The following is a 22,056-nucleotide window of genomic DNA, read 5'->3' as shown; positions in this document are numbered from 1 at the left end:
TTATTAATGTATATTCTCCAAGCAGATTAGCCTATCTTCATGAAGAGAACATACAAAAGGTTAGATGAGAGTTGTTGCAACATTAATTGCTGTAACAACCATTTATGGGATTGGAAAACACAAGTAAGAATGTCTCACTCTAAAACAGTTATGCTCCTCTAACAATCCATTCAGAATCTTCACTATTTTAATTATTAATTCACAGACTGGAATCACAGACAAGAATCTGTGGGTCCTAGAGATAGGATCTAGGGCATCAAAATTAGGGTGGCTTTGCATTTCCCCTCACCTTTGCCACTCCATTAATGTGAGAAATCTGCATGCAATTAATTGTTCTTGAAATATGTCACATATTTAATTCCAAGGTAGCCCTCCTACTCCCCTATGCACTTCCCCCTTATTGTCTTCTTATCTTTTAGTTCAGCCCTCTTTTCTTCCACCGAGGCAGATTTTTAAAATTTTTATTGTACTTGGAACTATAAACCTGTACACTGCCATGAAATGAGAACATGCTGGTGTGTTGAAACAAACAAATGCTCTAATCAACTGCTTCTTGTTAGGGAAGACCAGCAAAATTAAATGTATTCTGGAGCCTTTTGTACTGTCCAGTTGCTGTAGGTATTCCTGGTTCGTATGGAACTTTTAATAGGAAAATTCTTTAATAAAGCTGCCATAAAAATTATCACTAGAGACTTATACCTTCACCAAGCAATTCTGATTCGTAGAAGATTTCTGGATCTTTCATTTCGTTATTCTCTGATATGGCTGTGCATCTTTGCCAGGTTACTTTCTGTTTGTTTCCAGCTATTTTGTATGACAGAAACACGCCAGTTAAATTTTTTCATTCACCCATCCACAGTAGATTGTCAGCTATCTGCCATGGTGGTCCTTGGCACTTTTCCCCTGCTCAAGTTTACAAAGTGTCTTAAAATGACAAATTCTGTCTCCTTTAACAACCTCTACATTGAAATCAACCACATTCACTTGATTGGTGCTAAACGAGCAACTGCTTTTTTTATCTGCTAGAGTACTGGCGTGACAAGTTGAGGTTTGGCAGCAGAATATGTAAGCATATTTCTCCCTCTCTTTCTCTGTCTGCCCCCCCCCCCCCGCCATTCAGTGCACTTGCTAAAGGTGACAATTTGAAATCTTCAAACTTAATGTCAGATCACTTTGCCCCCCCTCTCTCACCTGTTCAGGCCTTTTAATTGGCTAAATGTTCTATTTTCTGATTTGAAATTTATTTTTTTTATTATGCAAAGTAAAATTACATTGAAAGATTCTCAATTACATATATCTTTACAACAATAAGGAATAAGGAGATTTAAAAAAGATAAATCATTACTCATAAATGTCAGTAAAAGCGTACCAAATATCCGATTGTGAGTCCCTTTGTAAATTACATTGTTGCATCACTCTTTCAAATATTGCAAGTGTTGTTAAATCTTTTATCCATTGGGTCATAGGTGAGGATGTATTTTTTTCCCCTAATACTGGAATATCAGCCTTTTAGCTGTTGAGAGGGCAGGAAAAAGAGCCATTTCTCTCAGACTGAGCCAATCTGCACTACAGAAGTAATGCAGTTTGACATCACTTTAACTGGCATGGCTCAATGCTATGGAATTCTGGGTTTTGTAGGTTTTTTTGTAGCCTTCTCTGTTTTCTCTGGTACCACAACAAACTACAAATCCCAGAATTCCATGGGCTGGAACCATGGCAGTTGAAGTCTTGTCAAACTGCATTATTTCTGCAGTGCAGATGCAGCCTATGAGTTAAGTTCCAAGACATGGGTGAGTAGGATGTTTTGATGAAGGTGACTTAAAAGTTTTTGAAATCCTGCTTGCCAAATCAGCAAGAAGGCTTCCTTGAAAAATCCATTTAAATGTCCTTTTTGAGATTTCTGTGCTGTATGTGATTGTTTCAAAAACCTGGGACAAGGTGAAACCAGCCCAGGCAGCCCAAAAGTGGGCAGCATGAACTGAGATGTTAGTGACCACACTTCAAGTGTCTCAGTAGTCAAGGGTTTTTGATATGAGCCCCCTTGTTTCTTTTCCCCAGAGTTCCAGGGCTCTAACTTCTGCTTTTTAAGGAGAGCTGTGTGTTTTGGTATGTTTCCTTTGCTTTATTAAAATGTGAAACATCACTGAAGTTGATGTTTATAGTACTAAAACCTCTATACTTTTTGGCACTGAGGATTTATTTCTCCAGTTAGGCAGTTTTCTTGAAAAACAGAATGACTGGAGAAGCTTAATGCTGATATATGGGGAAGTGATAGTAAATGGATGGTATTCAAGGAGCTGGGGTGTGGTCTTCATAAATGAGTCTGGGACAGTAGACCTTCTTATATCCAGATGTGCCTCAGCAGGTTTAAAGCTTAAGGAAGCTGGGAGTGGGAGGAAGGAGTCCTGTGTAGTTAGTTTTGCAAAGCCAAAATAGTATTAGAGGTTCATAGTAACAGAGCCCTTTAAAACAGTACCCATATCTGCTCCCCAGCTCACATTTCACTGTATTTTTTATTTTTTATTTTTTTTCCCGTGATGATATATTACAATGCTGCATTATATTACACAATGTTACAACAGATTACATCTTGTTTCATATAAATAAAATTTCTCTATCTTTACATTCCTCTGTTTCCTATATTTCACATTTTAGTACAAGGATGGGTAATCTATTTTTACTGCTCCCAGTGATTCTTTGTACTACAAATGTGTGGCCCACATTCAGCAACAATAGGCCATTAATTAATTATAAATATGTGCACCAGCCTGCCAGTCCCAAGTGCAGAGATTTGCTGTTAGATGTGTTTGTCAGTAAACATAGAGGATTATGCTCCTAAACAGCCCCACCTTCCATTTGAAGTAGTTGGCTGGCATGTCCACACCCCACTAGAGCTGCTCAACAGAGCCCTGCTAACCTGTGAATACACCTAGCCTTTGTTCTCTGGCAGAATCACGTGGACAGAACCTGAAAATTACCCTGCTTTTACTTCAAATGCCAGTGTTGTCTGGCATTTTGCTGGAGTACTGGGAATACACCCAAATTCACAACTTTCCTTCCGAAGTGAGTCATCACCACCCAGGATGAGAGACAGACTGCACCAACTGTTCCTGGAATAAAACCCAAGAAAAACAGCTGGTGCACAGGCAACATCCTATCGTCTAGAAGGGGGCAGTCATTAACCTGCACTCTATTCAGGAGCATCAAACAGGAAGGACCTCTGAAGGAGCAAAATCTTCCTTATTCCTCCCACCAAAGGCTTCCTCCTTTTCTCCCCCCCCCCCCCCAGATCACATTGATATTACTTTCTAGGCTGTAGCATCTGCCCTTTCCCTGTTTAGATTGGCTGATCATGGATGATATTTTCCTCTCCATCATTAGAATTCATCTATTTGTAATCTTTCCCCTGCTCCCCAGTCCTTTTATTTTTGCCTTGAGTCAGTGTATTTAGGCTCTGTGCTGTAATGACTTTTGCTTGGATAGCCTTTCCCTGCCACTGAAGATCTGACAGCTTGGCAGAGCCTGAAGGGGGGCTTTCTTTTCTGGCAAGAAATGCGTACGGACGTTGCTCCAGCTTTCATGTCCTTGGCAACTCTCTTATTGTTGGATGCCCTTTTTATTGGCTGCTAGTACTAATCAAGCTGTTTTGCCTAAGCCCCTGTCTTGCTGGGAGGTGTAGTTGTGCATTTTGTTATCAGAGCTGTCTCTACAGGAACTTTGTGAGGGCCAGTGCTGGTGAGGTGGGGAACTCTGCATTTACCTTCTCAAGTATTCCCCATCTGCGCAGTAAATACATGAATGTTAGAGTGGAATATGTAATTGGTGGAGTGCTGCTTTGGAGGCTTAGTATGACTAATGTAGGAACTGGAACTGAAAGTTCCCCAAAGGGCCCTTGTACTAGATAGGTAAGAAAACACTGGCTTTGTTGAATGGGATGCTCTGCCATTCTTAATATTTCAAACACATCTGATCAAACATGTGGAATCATCAAGTACTACATGTTATCTCACAGGTAAAATATGCCTATTGGAATGAATGGACTATACCTTGAAATAATGTGATCTTCAGGTCTGGTCCTGGGATTGGACATTTCTGCAGTGCCATTACATGGGCCAAGGCACAGAAATGGCTAACCCAGTCCTTCTTCAACCTGGTGCCTTTCAAGTATTTTCTAGTGATTTCTGTTCTCTGGCATATCTATAGAGCATTAGGTTAAGGAAGCCTGTGCATTCAATCTTGGCTTACACTGGAGGAGAATATAGTGGTGTCAGTTGTTTCTGAAATGGGAATAATAAGACTAGGCACAACGGTATGAGTAAGGGCTCTAGAAGCCAATATGGACATTATCATGATAGTTTTATATGAACATTATCACAAGAGTTTTACAGTCCATGGCTTGGAAAATGTGTTCGTTTTTACTATAATCTCCAGAATTCTCCAGCAGTCATGCTGGCTGGTGCATTTTGCGAGTTGGTAGTCCAAAATGTATCCTTTTCAAGATCTGTAGAACATAGCAGTATTTCTATGTAGAATATAGCAGTTGGAAACTAACCTTAGAATCCATGCTTTCATTTATGGCCCTCATAATTGCAGGAGGATGAAATGAGAACTAAACTGCAGAAGATCTGTGCAGGATTCCATTAGCTGATGGACAGGAATGAGGGTGAGATACCCTCTTCTGGCCAAGGTGGAGAAGGCTGCTTTAAATGTCATCTGCTACTATGTGGTGGAATGTCATTTAGATGAACTGCTGCTTCAATAATAATAATAATAATAATAATAATAATAATAATAATAATAATAATAATCTCCTCTCTGCCTGCATATCTTACTTGGACAGATCTGTAATATGGTGATGGAACACCCTTGCCTAACATCCCCTACAAATGACATTATTCCATGTCCTTCTTCCCTTAATGGGTCTACACATCTCTTTCTACTAAAGTTATTCTAAGCCTTCATAAAATGACTTATTCATATTCGTATACATTTCATATTCTTCATATACATAAACATTTATTTACAGTCTTCTGTACTACTAAAAGGTTCTGGCGATGCAGATTCCTTTACACTTTAATTCTTGTCAGAAGCACAATATGTCATCTGCCTCCAGCAATTGTCTCTATTTCCACTAGGATCTCTGTCTGTTTCCTGGATCCAGCAAAAGCAAGACCACTTGTTCATTACAGAAAGCTGAATATAAGATCTTTATTTCAGTTAAGAGATTTAATGCAGAAAGATTTTTTAAAAATTAACTTGAGGGATCAATTCTATGCATGCTTACCTGACCATAGCCCCTCAAAGTAAAAGACTCAAAAGTAAAAATACAGAGGATGTGCTGGTATGTTGCTATAGGATTGCAGTGACTTCAGAATGTTAACAGTATTTTTCACACACACCCCCAAAAAAGTAAAAGGAAGCTAGCAGTATTGTGTATGTGTGCATGCACACAACACAGAGCATGTGACTGAAAATGTGTGTTGCTGGTGCTGAATTGTTTACAGAAGTTGAAAACATACTTACAGATGGATTTTAAGAAGAAAAATATGGAGTTAATTTTTGAAAAATCTAGCAATGTAGCCCTACTGAATTGAGAAATTTGTAAATGTGGTTCTCAAAGTGATTTGCAATTGTTGTTGTTGTTGTTCTTTATTTATATAGTGCTGTAGATTTGCACAGCGCTGTACATAAAAACAATAAATATAAAAGAGTAAACCTGTCTTGGCGTACAATCTAAGAAATAATATGATAATACATATAAAATACATAGCAATACAGGAAATGGTTCAATAAAATAGGCAACAAAAAAGAACATCAAATAGTAAATGATAATAACGCAATGCCTGGGAATGCTCCTCTGAACAGGATGGTCTTCAACTCTGTTGTGAAGCTGGTTAAAGAAGTGATGGCACTTGCTTGTGGGGGAAGAAGGTTCCAGGAGTGAGGGGCAGCAAGTAAAAGGTGGCAAATCCTAGATAGGGCAGAGAAAATCCTGGGCTGGGACAGCCAACCTTGACTACCAGAACAGAGGGCCGGAGTGGGAAGGTGAGGAGAAAGAAGGTCTGATAAATAAGGAGGGGGCAGTCCATGGAGGGCTTTAAACGTCGACAGCAGAAGCTTATACTGAATACGGAAAGGGAGGGGGAGCCAGTGAAGGGATGCAACAAAGAAGAGATATGGTCAGAGCGGTAGGCGGATGTGATAATGCATGCAGCCGAATGCTGGACAGAAATTAAAGGACAGAGGTGAGAAAGAGGAAACTCAGCCAAGAGGATGTTACAGAAATCAAGTTGTGAGACCACTAGGGCATGGACCAGGATCTTGGCAGTAGAGGTGGAGAGATAAGGTCGGATTTTGGCAATATTGTATAAAAAGAATCTGCAAGCCTTGGCTGTGGTCTGGATCTGAGGGATACACGACAGAGAAGAATCAAAGATAAAACCAAGACTACGAGCTTGCTGGACTGGTTGAATAGAAATGTTGTCCACAGAGACAGAAAATGAGTGTTGAAGGGTGGGCTTAGGAGGAAAGACAAGAAACTCCTTCTTGGACATGTTGAGCTTCAAACGCCGATGGCACATCCACTGCGAGACAGCTGTGAGACAAGACGAAACTTGCTGTTCAAGCCTTGGAGAAAGGTCAGGGGTGGAAAGATACAACTGGGTGTCATCGGCGTACAGATGGTAGGAAAAACCAAAAGAGCTAATGAATTTACCTAAGGACAACATATATACTTGAAATAAGCTTATCAACAATACATGTTATCATAAATAAGCAAAAACATTTACTTGCTTTTTCTTTCTGCCTGAGATTTTGCTGCCTGGCTAGTCATCCTGATGAAGAATTCTTTGAAGCCCCAAAGTTGGTGCATTCTTAGGATGAAGTAAAGTGATCCCATAGATCCTATCATTGTGTCTTTTTATCCCTTTGGGAACAACACAGCAATGGCTGTAAACCAAACTTCTTTATTCTGAGGATACAGCAAACTCATCCCATTCTTTTGAGTGCAAGCAAAAAAGAATCACTGTATCATGAGGTTGAGTGGATCAGGATCTTTTGGGTTATTTTGTTTTTCCCTCAGATGGAGACAGCTCACTGTCTTTGGATGAAGGAATATCTCTGTCATAGTAACTGGCATAACAGGGTCCTAGATTTCTAAAGAGTTCTGTGGACAAGTGCCAGAATTACAGGGCTCTTTTTTGGCAGAAAGGTGGGATACAGGCTTATTAAACAAACAAATTACCCATGCTTCTTCCCCCTTAGAAATTTGAAAAGGTATCTAGAAAACAACACTGTTAAACCTGATAGCCACAGGGAAGTTAGGAGGGAGACTCAAACTATAGGCTCAAAGCCAGAAAAACAAATGTTGTCAACTTGTCCGCTTTAGAAAGAAGGGGCTGCATGTGAAGCAAGCAGTAGCTGTGTGTGTGTGTTATTTACAGGAGGGCAAATGTGCAGACTGGCAGCAACATGGAGTTTTTGGAACCCATAAAGACTTCAAGGCATTGCTTTGATATTTTGTTATTGCTGTTTGTGCTGGCTTCACTCTCCCCATGTCCCGTGAATTATTTTAAAGTGTTCTCGAGGGCAGAACTGATCAACTGCAGGCTTCTTTGCTGCAGTGCTCCAGCCAAAGGGTCCTACAGCTCCAGATGTTTGTGTTTTTTTCTGAGCTCACTGGCCCTTTTGGAGATGCTTTTCTCCCTCTTCTCCCACCTCCACTTCAAGAATCCACACTGGCATGATTCAGTTCAGGGATTTAGAGATGGCTAGTTGACAAAACTCTGAAATGTGTGCATGGAAGCAGCAACAAGTGGAGGTAAGGACCCCAAAGTCTGGAAAAGGCACAAGCCAGCTGTGGTCCCATCTTCAAAGGAAATGAAGAGGCCCCACATGCTTCCATCTGACTATATACCCCCATTGTATTTTAATATTCTCTGAGTGTTGCCAAAAACTATCCCCAGTCTATCACTAAGGGTGAAAAATGCAACCGCACTAAGCATTTGTTTCTGAGCATAGTGGACTCGTTCATATTCTTTTCTGTCTGATATCTTTGCTGTAAGCAGAACTGATTGTGACTCCAGGCTGACAAAGATTTAATGAAATGAAGGCTGCTGCTCTATTGGTAATGCAGGGGCAAACTTGGTAGCAACAGTGATAGGCAGGTAGGAGCAAAATAGAATATTTCTGGACAGGATTTTCATTCACGTTTCCATTAGCAGGCACAATGACAGGGTACATGGTTCAGCTGAGAGATAATGGGAACCTGGCCACAATTTTCTGTTATATCTGAACCAAGATTTTTTTAATTGGTAAGGGAGAGAATGGCAGGTTCTTTGGTCAAGGGGATTGCTGTATCTGTGCATGTAGCAAAGTTTTCACCTGTTTCCTGTCTGAAATGCTTTTAGCACAGATAATTAGGGGCATGAATCCTAATGCACTAATATGTGCTGTCCATACAATGTAATACTGAAAGTGGGATAAGAAAATGGGCCTATGGCCTAAAGTGATCCAGGAAATCCAGACCATGCCAGTCACTTTCAGTACTAATACTGTTACTACTCAGTGGTCAAAACTCATTGTATTTTGTTTTGTGAGCAAATGTTCCACTTTCTAACTTTATCTGATAAAGGTAACAGACTTTAAAGTCTCTCTCTTCCAGCTGCCTCAGGCTCCCTCTGTGTTTGATCAGAGGCTTCTCATCTTGGGAAGCTTTGTTCTTGGGTATTAAATGAGCCAAGGCCATTTAGGCAATGTCCCTTTGACCGTGTCTCTCGTGTTTATATCCGTTCCGGAGATGGTCTTTGCCTCTTGTCAGAAAAGCTTTTGATCCACTAGCTTCCCGATTAAATTTTCCAAGTGCTGGTTTCCATGTTTGGTGAAAGGGTGGTGGGGGTAACTGTGTGGTATTTCATGGTAGTGGCTTGGATTTCTGCATTCATGTCCATGTCCCCTTTGAAGCACGCATTTACTTACTAATCTTTAAACCTCTAACAGGGGAGCTGTGGCACTCTAATCATTTCAGCTCATGTAACGGAAAGAATGCTTCCCCCTTTAGCAGCTGCAAGTCCCCTCTTCTGCCCATCCTTGCAAATACAGCAGCCTCTTCCTGATCCCAGGGCCTCTGAACAAATATAGCAAGCTAATACTACATTCAGTTGCAGGCTTTCGTAGCATCCTTTTGTGGCACTAGTGTGCACTAATGTTGGGAGTGTGCCTGGTGGTTAGGGAAGAAAATTTCTAAGTGAAATATTGCTTCAGCTAGTTACCACCATTTATATCAGCGGGGGTGGGGTGGGGGAGATCATTATGATTGGATTGGGTAGTCCTTGTGATCTCTTCTATGATTCTGTGATCGTAACTTGAGTCCTCCATGGACAGAACATAAAGCTTATCTAGATGGCATAATTTTTTAAACTTTTTTCACTCTCATAATTGCAATTACTCTATCTCAATCTTTTTTTTTTAACCTACAGTATTAATTGAGACTCCCTTATCCAAAATGCTTGGGACCAGAAGTGTTTTGAATTTTGGATTTTTTTCAGATTTTGGAATATTTTTATTTACATAATGAGATACCCTGGAGATGGGACAGGTTTAAAAATTAAATTAATTCATGTTTCGTATATACCTTACACATATAGCCTGAAGGTAATTTATATATTATCTTTTAAATATTTTTTCTGCATGAAACAAAGGTTGTGTACATTGACCCATCAGAAAGCAAAGGTGTCATTATCTCAGCCACCCATTTGGACAATTTTGGGTTTTGGAGTATTTTGAATTTTGGAATTCCAGATAAGGGATATTCAACCTGCAATATGATTTCAGATGCGACAGGATAAGTCTCCATCACTTGGTTCTTTCATGACGTAAGACAGAGCTCTCCAACAGTTGGTTCAGAGCATACCTTGACATGTCTGAAGCAAGCCTCAATTCAGCTATAGTAGCATTATATATGAAATGCTATCTGAAATGCTTGAAATTTCCTTGAAAAATGGCACAATATTAGTGTTGTTGTTGTTGTTGTTATTGTTATTATTATTATTATTATTAACCTTTATATATGAAGCGCTGTAAATTTACACAGCGCTGTACATGCAATCTTTTTAGTTAGACGGATCCCTGCCCTCGGGCTTACAATCTAAAAGTGTTGTTGTTACGTACTCTGGAACTGTTGTGGCAAGCACAGAGTTGTCAGACCATATGTAATCCATAGTCAGAAGGTTCTTTTTGATTGATTATTCTTTGAGCCTGTCATATACCTGAAAGTTTGTAATGGATAAAACTTTTTTTTAAAAAACCCAAGCAGATAGTTAAAATAGTTAGATGAACAAAAAGGGCTCCTGCACCTTCAACAGATGCTCAGATGAGGGAATTTCAGTAGAGGTACTTTGCATGACTCAGCAAGGTACCCCCATGAAATTCCCTCTTCTGCACGACTATTAAAAGATGCAGGAGTTCTCCCCTCTTTTGTCTTTTGCTACTATATTTGTTTCTCAAAGTATTCAGCTGCTTCAAACCTTCAGGTACAGAAGAGACTCAAAATGAATCATAGAATCATAGAGTTGGAAGAGACTGCAAGGGCCATCCAGTCCAACCCCCTACAGTGCAGGAAATCTAAATCAAAGCATCCCTGACAGATGGCCATCCAGCCTCTGTTTAAAGACCTCTAAGGAAGGAGACTCCACTACACTCCGAGGGAGTTTGTTCCACTGTCGAACAGCCCTTACTGTCAGGAAGTTCCTCCTAATGTTGACATGGAATCTCTTTTCCTGGATCTTGCATCCATTGCTCCGGGTCCTAGTTTCTGCAGCAGCAGAAAACAAACTTGCTCCCTCCTCAAAAATGCTGCCACCTCCCAGAAAAACAAAACAAAAAGATGCCACCCTTATCTATTTGCTTTATAAATTTTGGAAATAAATTACTGATTTCCACAATACCTAAGTTTGTATTTGCTTTGTTTTTTTCTTGGGTTTTAAAAAAATATTTAAGCTTATTTTTAGACTTTAAAAAATCTTTAAATTTTGAGACTTGTCGTAATGTAACAAGACTCCTACTTTTCCATTTTGTAGTTTGTAAGCCAGCATGGCATAATGGTTTGAGCACTGGACTATGACTCTAGAGATCAGGGTTTGATTCCCTGCTCATCCATGAAACCCACTGGGTAACCTTGGGCAAATCACACACTCTCAGCCTCAGGGGAAGGCAATGGCAAACCTTCTCTGAACAAATTTTGCCAAGAAAACACCATTCATTATAGGTTCACCTTAGGGTTGCCATAAGTCAGAAACAACTTGTGGTACACAACAACAACAGTTTGAGTCTCCTGTTTACCTTAAATGTTAAGCATTCTAGACACCATTCTTTGTTTCTCAGTCTATATTGTGGTATTCTTATCAACGCTTGCTAGCAGTCATATTGAATTCAGTGGAACTTTCTTCTGATGACCATCCATAGAATTATACCACTGAATAATGTTTTTCAGACGTTGCTGTTTAGGAACTGGTTTTCTTTTTCCCTGGACTAAAAGGTAGTCACACACCTTGCAACTGTGCAGGATAGCACAGTTAGTCTTGCCTTGTGACATCCTTCCAATTTAACCAGTATATCAGGTCTCAGAAAGAGGATCATGCATTTAATATAATAATATTTATTTACTTATACCCCACTCTTCAGCCAAAAGGCTATCAGAACAGCTTACAAATTGTTAATTAGACGTTTCCCTACCCTCAGGCTTACAATCTAAGGAGACAAGACATAAAAGGAGAAGGGAATGGCAGTGGGAAAGGAGAAAAGTCCAGCAGATCTTCTCTCCCTCTGATGCCTAGACCACGGCAGATGGACTGGAGGGAGGGCCCTTCTTCTTACTCTGATTAGGCCTAATGGAGCTGACCTGCCCTTCTCTCCTTCTGGATGATGGTGGATGGAGGGAGGGCTCTTCTTTTCAGGCAAGGCCTGATGGAGCTGGCTTGCCTTTCTCTCCCTCTGATGATGGATGGAAAGAGGGCTTTTTTTTTCCAGGCAAGGCCTGATGCAGCTGGCTTGCCTTTCTCTCCCTCTGGATGATGCATTTTGAATAGTATTTATTATTATTATTATTATTATTATTATTAACTTTTATTTATATAGCGCTGTAAATTTACACAGCGCTGTACATACAATCTTTTAGTTAGACGGTTCCCTGCCCTCAGGCTTACAATCTAAGAAGACACGACACAAAAGGAGAAGGGAGTGGTGGTGGGGAATGGGATCAGGTCCAGCAGTTCTTCTCCACCTTCGAGGCCTGGACAAAGGCAGATGGACTGGAGGAGGGGCTTGGCTTCTTAATGGATGCTTAAAAGGAGGCTTCCTGGGTCAGAGAGGGGCTCACCTCTGGGAATGCTTCTCTAAACAATATAGTCTTTAACTCAGTTTTGAAACTGGGTAGAGAAGTGATGAGGTGTGCATGTGGGGGAAGAAGGTTCCAGGAGTAAGGGACAGCAAGCGAGAAGGGACGAATTCGGGAGGGGGCAGTGGTAGTCCTACACTGTGACAGGAGACATTGACTACCAGAGCGGAAGGTGCAAGTAGGAATGTAAGGAGAAAGAAGGTCAGATAAATAAGGAGGGGCCAATCCATGGAGGGCTTTGAAAGTCAATAACAAAAGCTTGTACCGGATGCGGAAGGGAAAGGGGAGCCAATGAAGGGAGGAGAAAAGAGGAGAAACATGGTCAAAGCGGCGAGCGGATGTGACAATACAGGCAGCTGAATACTGGACAGAGATTAAAGGATGGAGGTGTGAAAGAGGAAGCCCTGTCAGAAGGAGATTACAATAATCTAGTCGCGAAACCACTAGGGCATGGACCAGAGTCTTGGCAGTAGAGGCTGAGAGGAATGGACAGATCTTGGCAATGTTGTGGAGAAAGAATCTACAGGCCTTGGCGGTGGCCTGGATCTGGGGAATAAATGATAGAGAAGAGTCAAAAATGAAGCCAAGACTGTGGGCTTGATGAACCGGTTGAATAGAAGTGTCGTCAACAGAAACAGAAAAGGAATAGTGAAGGGTGGGTTTAGGGTGGGTGCGTGCAAGCACCCACGGGGAGGAAGGGATGGGCGGGCTGCCTCCTCCTCTTCTCCCCGGGGCTGCCAGGCAACCGTGGGGAGAAGGGGACGGGACTGCAAGCCCCAGCGGGCTTTGCAACCAGAAGTCCCGCCCCCTTTCCCTCGGCAGCCTCCTTAATTGGTTGGGAGGCTGGGAAGGGGCGGGACTTCTGGCCACAAAGCCCACTGGGGTTTGTAGGCGGCCAAAAGTCCCGCCCCTTCCCAGCCTCCCAACCGATCAGGGAGGCCGCGGACGGGACTTTCGTCCCCAAAGGGGGTTGCGGCCCAACAAAGGTTGGAAACCGCTGCTCTAAGACAGTAATGGAAGACCTTGAACTTCTCCTTCTAACTTTTATTTTGACCTTTGAAACAGCTTCTAGTTTGTTTTGTTGTATTGTTGTTTGTTGGTGGAATAGCCAAGTTTGGTCTTATTTAATGCTTGTATATTGTCTTGATTGATCTTCTATGATAAAATTACTTTATTTAAAAGAAAAGAAAGAAAAGATAATAATGCTAGGAAAGGTAGAAATCAGTTAAAAGAAAGGAAGACTGCACACCAGATCGCTAGCCTCGTGATCCTGAACCTGCAGGACCTAAGGAGAGCAGTAGAGTATAGGTGGGTCTTAGCAAGGTCTCATTCACAAGGTCACCATGAGTTCAGGTCGATCTGAAGGCAGTTAACAACAACAAAAATTTCTTGCAGAAATGCCCACAATAACATTGCAATAGGTAGCCTGATTCCATGCCTTGGTTTATAAGCTTCCAAAGGCACCTGGCTGCCTGCTATTTCAAAAAGAGCCTTGAATGGGCTGCACCCCCAGTTTGATCCAGCAAAGTCAAGTTAATTTCTTTTGTTGTCAATTTGCTGTTCCATTCAGAGAAGAGAGAGGGGAAAGCTGTCACGCTGTGATGATAAAGCTATCTCAAATTCTTCCTCTTTAACCAAGCCAATACACTAGATCTTTTTAGCTTCCACTTTTGCAGCTTTTCACATCTGGCTTCTCCATCCTTTGCCTCCTTAATCAGGTAAGCTATACTTTATTGAAGTATTTATTTCCCACCCTATATACTTCTCAGGGTAGAGGAAAAGGTAAAGGTAGTCTGTTGACATGAACGTCTAGTAATAACCGACTGTAGGGGGTGGTGCTCATCTCCATTACTAAGCTAAAGAGCCAGTGTTGTCCGAAGACGAATCTGGTGGTCATGTGGCCAGCATGACTGCCCCGAATCCTGTTACCTTCTCATCAGAGTGGTACATATTTATCTACTTGCATTTGCATACTTTCAGACTGCTAGGTTGACAGAAGCTGGGACTAGTTACAGGAGTTCATCCCATCATGCAGCACTTGGGCTTTTACCACTAAGCCACCGCATCCCTACTTTTCAGGGTAGGAGAGGGATAAATAATTGTTTCAAATAGGCCCCAACTGTTTGTTTGTTTGTTTTATTTCGATGTCACCTTTCTCTCAGAAAGTGACCCTAGGTGGCTCACAGATAAAATCAGTTAAAAACTTTACAATAAAAAATTAAAAACAATTAAAATAATCTTGCTGAACAATATAAAATAATTCACAGATACTCATTTATATTTGAATACAGCTTGAGAGATTCAACTCCTATTGGTAGCAGGATTGCTCCTAGTTTTTCACAAATGGGGTTGGGGTGCACTCTGCTGGACCAGACTCAGCTCAAGTGTCAAAAAATACAAGTTCCTATATTATGCACCATCTGTTATTTCTGAAATCTAGCTTTTAAATGGATTTTGATGCTGCTTGTTCTTTAACTTGGGCTTTGATTTTAGAACTTTTGAAATGTTTTTATACGCTCAAGACTCAGGCTATTACTTGAAAATATAAGGTACATGCAAATGTGATCTTCAAATGTTCTAGAGGATTCTTCATCTTATATGCACTGTCCTGAAAAAGGAGCAAGGCCAAGCATTTAAAAGCCAAAGGAATCCACCGCAGAGAGGCAGTAGCAAGTGACTTACAACTTGGAAACAGCTGCTACCAGAGGATATTCAATTTTTCATTTAATATTATGTCTGATGGAATAAGAATGAAAATGATATAATGATGTGATCCAGCAATGCTGTGCGTAGCAATGTTAAGGATGTGCAGAATTTGTTGGCAAGGTGGATTGGGAGCATGGGGGAGCAAAAGTGGAAGAAAGTTGGTTTATCTGTACATTTCTAAACTAGAAATGTGTTCCAAAGCCTGCATCTGGGGAAAAGTGTCCTGACCCAGAAGACCAAAACTGTCTTACATGTCTATTAAGTTTTCTTTCACAGATTTTATGGTGGGCTAGAGGATTTATGGGACCTACTGAGCAATTTGTTTTTCCTTACCTTGACTATTACTAATATGTTATCTTTGTGATTCCAGGGAAGTATATACTGTATAGAAAAGAGGCACATTAAAAAAGCATGTGTTGTGCTTAGTCTGAAAGAAAAGGGGTGAGCGGTGGATAAACTCTTGTGAGGAGAATTTTTATTGGCCAGATTGTAGAAATCAGAAAGGCAGGATGAGGATAGGTTTTTTTTTTTGGGGGGGGGGTAGGCTTTGAGGAGGAAGCTGAATTTTGTGTGCTCACAAGCTGCTATCTCATTCTTTTAAGTCTCTTCCAATTAAAGTTGCTTTGGACTGATGTCTTGCCAGTGGTGGGAACTGGTTGGGGAGGAGGAGCTCGATGGACTTATTTGTCAACTTGTGAGTAAGAATAGGATAGCAGCTCTTATCAGGACATGGTCCCTGTGTGTGTGTCACAGAGTTTGTGCTGCATGTTTCTGTCTCATTCTTGGACTGTGTTCCTCTGCTCTGTCTCTCCCTCTTTCTTTGTGCCTCACTCACAGGCCCTGCCATGAATTTTCTCTGACCCCTTGGGGCCATTCCCACATGAAGCTTTGATGTGTGTGCCCAGAGCTTGATTGACAAGGAAGTTTTAGTGGCAGCAACTGGAGGAATGGAGAGAAAAGGGCAGGGCTTTGAACTAAAGGGCTTTGAGCTCTGAGATGCTGTGCTTAGTTATCTCCTTCAGAATGTTAATTATTCATCACGATAATTGGGCAGGAGAGGAAAAAAGAGAGAGGAGGTTATTAAAAAATTCCAACACTAACACACTACAAAAACCTCATTTTCCAACTTTATGGCTAGCGTGAAAAGGATAGTGTGTAAAGAGGTGGGGAGGGTTCCTTTTTTTAAAAAAATCCATTCCCTACATAGTAGGATCCCTTCAGATGAAGGCAGTGGAGACATCAAAGCTTTCGTAAGGTTTCTCGGGGGTTTTAACTGTGCCTGGTACTTTTTTAATTAAAAAGTTTAGGGAGAGCCGCCTTTGTGACTGGCTTCTGATGGAGCTGGCAACTTTGAGTCCCATTGCTTGAAAAAGGAAGTATTTTAAAGAGGCTAATAAAATTTTACCCCTGCTGTTAGGATATTGAGCTGGCACCATGAAAGACCTGATTGGTAGAATCTAAGAGGTGAATCTAGGTGCTGCTATATTGGAGTGGGGTGAGGTTGTATTTTCTTTTCCTGGGATCTAAATGTAGTCTGCCACTTGGTGTGCATATATGCCCATTCTATCAGTCTCTATAACTGTTATCTGCCCATTTCAAGTCTATAGGGAATAGGTCAGTAAGGTTTGCTCTTTAATGTTCAAATATTTACTGTTACATTTGGATCACTTCCAGTCTTTTGATGTTACACATCATTCATTCCAATAAAAGGAAGCAGTAGTATTTGCCCTGCAAGGAGTTATAATATATCCTTTCCTGCTCTATTCCAGCAGTCTGGCATCAGACCTAAAGCAAAAGGTTCTCCTTTGAGTACATTGATGGTGGAGCTACATGGAAAGGATAAAATTGTGTGTTTTGTTTTTGTTTCAGTGTGGATTGCTTTCTACTGTGTTGAATTTCATTTGTTCATGAATCACTCTGTTGATGCAATTTTTTTTAGCAAAATGCTGTTGGATTTCCACTTTGGTAGTAAGAAGTTGGGTTTGGCTGTTATGTAGCAGTGAAATCCAGGGAACAATCTGTCATTTTGCAAATGGATTGGCTAAAAAAAATAAAAAAAGCTGGAGTAATTTTTTTTGCCTGCTGTCACCCACTATTTAGTTTGATGATATTCTTTGGAAGCTTTGGGTGTCACCATTCTGAATAATTTGGCATCATCCTCAAGTCTGGCAAATTTGGTGTTCACACCTGACTCCAGAATATTTAAGATTTTATTTATGTCATGTATCTTTTTCCAAACATAAATCCTTTATAAGACAGTGTGCAGTCAAATTAAGAACACTGGGAGGATGGATCATCTTATTCAATTACTGCTGATTTTTATTTAATATGGATGGATTTTATCATAAGCCTTTTTGAAACCAAGTGTAAACCATTAAAGTATCTACTGGATCATCTATATCTATATGTCTGCTGACCTTCTTTTACAGTTCCAAATGTTCATTGGAGCAAGTTTTCCTTATATAAGATGTATGCTGTTCTTTCTCCAAACTTTATTCTCAAGTTTTACCGAGAAAGAATTTTAAGTTATTTTACTGTCCTCACTCCCAAGCTCTTTAAAAATAGGTAGAGTTCTGGTTACTTTGCAGGACTCTTCTATCAAAACCAATTTCAGTAACAGTTTCTTATACTTGTGGACAGATTGGCAGATTGACACTTGTGTTTTTTAAGACCTCACAAATATATTCCAACCAGTTCCAGAAAGTTAAATTTAAAAAATAAATAAAAATAAAACTTTTATTTATATTCCGCTTATTTGTAAGAAACAATCAAAGCGGCTTCCAACAATTAAAATAATATAGATGTACAGAGATAACAATAATACAATTTGTCAATTAATCCTAGGATTTCATCATATCTAATCCTTCTACTCCTTTCTCATCTCAAGGTTCAACCGCCTTTCTGTCTGGTTTCTTGCTTTCGACAATGAAAAGCACTTTTTAAGCTTCAGCAGTATAGTCAGTTATGGAGGGCATGTGTGTTTTATCACTTCATGTGTGTTTTGCAGGGGTTTATATTCCTTTTCATTTGTATTTGGGCAAAACCTTTTAAAATAGGCTTCCCTGTCTTTCCTTGGCTCCACCGTCTCCTTGGACTTGATACCTTTCCTAATCTATGGTATACGTTCTCTCTGAAATGGTAATAACTATGGTTTTACTCTCCAGCTGTGCAAAACACATTTACCCTTTCTCCTGTTTTTCAGTTTTCCTTATTTTTGTATATGTTGATTTTTATGTACTGTATTGTTATATATTTTAGTATGCTATAGCAAATAATCATATAATTACATGCTGTTAGCCACCATGAGCATTTTCACCATCAAGTAGAGAAATTAATTGAATTAATTAATGTTAACTTGATCACTGTTTTTCTGACAAATTTCTCTTGAAGTAAAATGTGGCTGTATAGTATTGGACTTTCTGCATAGTTTTTCATTTCCGTATGTGTTGAATTTGATTGTTTCACACCAGATTTTAGGAATAAGTCCAGGATCTCCTCCTATCTAGTCAGTTTCCATGATCAGCTATTCCTGGTTGTTAATTGTATCTAGAAATTTTCTTTGTCAGAAAAGTGACCAGTGGAACAACTTATTTATCAAAAGCACCATAGAAGACAGACCTAAAAAAGAAATGTTTTATTGAAAGGGGCTTTGTCGCCAGTATGGAGGCTTGACTTGATATTCTTGAGCAGCAATGTGTTGACAAGCAAAAGTGTCCTACTTTTTCTTGTTGTTGTTGTTGTTAACTGCTGTCGAGTCCACCCTGACTTATGGCAACTCTGTGGATGAGACATCTCCAATCCCCACTCTGCTCCACTGCTCTGCTTAGATCCTGGAGATTCAGGCCCATGAGCTCCATGATTGAGTTTAGCCATCTACCATGAGTTCTTGTTCTTCTTCTACTACCTTCTAGCTTTCCTAGCATTATTTTTTTTTCTAATAAATAAATAATAATAATAATAATAAATGGTTTATTTATATACCGCCCTTCCAGAGATCAGGGCGGTTCACATCAGATAAAAGATACATAAAAAAAAATTTCAATATACAATATTAAAAATACAAACTACAAAAAGAAAAACAACAACAAATGCCCCCAGGTTAGCTACCCATTGTCTGTGCGGTCATATGGCGGGGGGGGCTTATAAGGACTAATCGGGGAATGCGATGCCAAACAGGTGGGTCTTCAACTCCCGCTTGAATTGGGCCAGGGAGGTGACTGAGCGGAGCTCTATGGGCAGCGTGTTCCAAAGGGCCGGGGCGGCGATGGAGAAAGACCTCCTGGAAGTGGAGGATAACCTCGCCCCGGGAACCCTAAGGAGTTGCTGCCCAGATGTTCTGAGGGTGCGAGGCGGAATGTATGGGGAGAGGCGGTCCTTCAGGTAACCTGGGCCCAAGCCATTTAGGACTTTATAGGTCATTACCAGCACCTTGTATTGCGCCCGGAAGCGAATGGGCAGCCAATGGAGGTTTTTTAGAACCGGTGTTATATGGCTGGCCCTGGACGTGCCAGTGACCAGCCTTGCAGCCATGTTCTGCACCAGTTGAAGCTTCCGGGTTAGGTACAAGGGCTGTCCCATGTAGAGCCCATTGCAGAAATCCAATCTCGAGGTTACCAGGGCATGTACCACAGTTTCAAGGTCCCTCTGGGTCAGGTATGGGCGCAGCTGGCGAAGAAGCCGAAGCTGATAACAGGTGCTCTTGACCGTCGCATTCACCTGAGCAGTCAGGTGGAGGGACGAGTCAAGAAGCACCCCCAGACTGCGCACGGAGTCCTTCACGGGGAGCGTGACCCCGTTCAGGACAGGTGGAACCACCGCCATTCCTGGACCAGGGGAACCTATCACGAGTACCTCCGTTTTCTCTGGATTTAGCTTTAGTCGGTTTTCCCTCATCCAGCCCATTACTGACTCCAAACAGGCCACGAGAGGAGAGACGCCATCCTCGGTCACTGCATCAGTCGGAGACATAGAGAAAATGATCTGGGTGTCATCAGCGTACTGATAACCCCGCGCCCCATGTCTCCGGATGATCTCTCCCAGCGGTTTCATGTAAATGTTAAATAGCATGGGAGATCGTTCTCATGATACAGCCAAAATATGACAACCTCAGTTTCATCATCTTGGCTTCCTGGGAGATTTCAAGCTTGTTTTTGACCATCCACAGCATCCTCAGTACTCTTCTCCAGCACCACATCTCAAATGTGTTTATTTTCTTCCCATTTGCTTTCGTTGCTATCCAGCTCTAGCATCCATACATAGTGATGGGGAATACAATGGCCTGGACGATTCTAACTTTGGTGCTCACTTGTATAGCTTTATACTTTAGGAATTTGTCAAGTTCTTTCATGGCTGCCATCCCCATTCCTAGTCTTATTTCTTGACTCAGTCTATTCCAGTGATGGAGAACCTTTTACAGACCGAGTGCCCAAACTGAACCCGGACCCCACTTATTTATTACAAAGTGCCACATCCCTCTGGCTTTCTAGTAAGAAACTCTGGCAAACTCTGTGCTAGGGCAACAGCATGTGTGCCCACAGAGAGGGCTCTGAGTGCCACCTCTGGCATGCGTGCCATAGGTTCGCCATCACTGGATTCTGATCAGTGTTTGACCCAAGGTACAGGAAATCTTTAACTATTTTGATTTCCTCATTCTCTAGGTTGAATTTGTGTATATCCTCCATGGTCCTTATTTTTGTTTTCTTTATGTTCAGCAGTAAGCCTGCCTTTGCACTTTCTTCTTTGACCTTGCTAATTATTCCAGGTCTATGATGTTTTCCGCTAGTAGTGTCATTCGTGTATCTTAGATTGTAGATGTTCCTTCCTAGTATCTTCACTCCTCCTCCTTCTGAGTCTAAACCTGCTCTTTGTATGATATTTTCTGTGACAAATTGAACAAGCAGGGATATAAAATTCATCATTGTCTGACCCCTTTGCCAATTGGGAACTATATTCTGTTCTAACAGTAGCCTCTTGTTTTAAGTACAGATTTCTCATCAGGACTATCAAATGTACTGGCCCTCCCATATTATAAGAGTGTTTCATAGCTTTTTATGGTCTATGTGGTCAAAGTCATTGCTGTAGTCCCTAACGTACATGCTGATTTTTTTCTAGAATTCTTTGGTGCACTCCATTAACCATCATATGTTTGCAGTGTGATCCCTAGTGCCTCTTCCTTTCCCAAATCCTGCTTGTATCTCTATGATTTCTCTCTCTCAACATGGTGGAAAATTAATGCTGTGGTCCTATAGTTGCTGCAGTCTTTTACGTCTCCCTCTTGTGGATGGGGATGTATAGTCTATTGATTGTTTCCAGTCTGTTGGCCACCATTTTGTTTTCCATGTTTGTTGGCATATTTTAGTTAATGCTAAAGTTGATTCTGTCTATATGAATTGTAGCAATTCAACTGGAATGTCACCTGTTCCTGGTGAAATGCACTTTCCAATTTTTCCTTTTGCAGATTCCACCTTGCTTTCTAGAATTTGCAGTACATCTTTGTATGGTACTTCATTCCATGTATCATTCATTTTTTTCATCTCACTTATATAGCTCTTCTATGTATTGCTTCCATTGTCATTTTATTTCTTCTTGAGCTTGTAGTATGTTCTTTTTTTGATCATAGATCATCCTTGCCCTTATCTTGAACTTTCTTTTGTGTTCTCAGACCTTTTGAAAGAGTTCTCTCATTCTACCTTTTTGTTATTGTCTACTTTTTCTCTGCATTGATTATTATAGTAGTTTTTCTTGTCCTTGCGCATTAGTCATTGGACAGTGGCATTTATGGTTTTGGTTTGTTCCTGTTTCCCTTTTCTCTAGTTTCTTCTTCCCTTTGCTGCTGGAAGCTTGTGCTATAAAAGATAGCTTCTCTCTTCAGTGCTTCTGTATTCCTCTGCTGATTAGAAAAGATGTATTTCCTCAGCAATCTAAGCTATGCAGATGACACCATACTAATAGCGGAAAAC

General features: G+C 40.8%; 1 protein-coding gene across 2 annotated transcripts in view; it reads left to right on the top strand.

Annotated features, from left to right (window-relative positions):
• The window catches only part of LOC149322259 (tether containing UBX domain for GLUT4-like), a 130,753-nt gene that overhangs the window by 100,952 nt on the left and 7,745 nt on the right, over positions 1–22,056 (top strand). The gene's annotated exons all lie outside the window — the stretch shown is intronic.

Source organism: Sceloporus occidentalis, unplaced genomic scaffold (assembly GCF_023333645.1).
Source record: "Sceloporus occidentalis isolate IW3139 unplaced genomic scaffold, rSceOcc1.0.p SCAF_1, whole genome shotgun sequence".
Lineage (NCBI taxonomy): Eukaryota > Metazoa > Chordata > Lepidosauria > Squamata > Phrynosomatidae > Sceloporus > Sceloporus occidentalis.
Note: the sequence above shows the minus strand (reverse complement) of the source record. Positions and strands in the feature narration are given on the sequence as shown.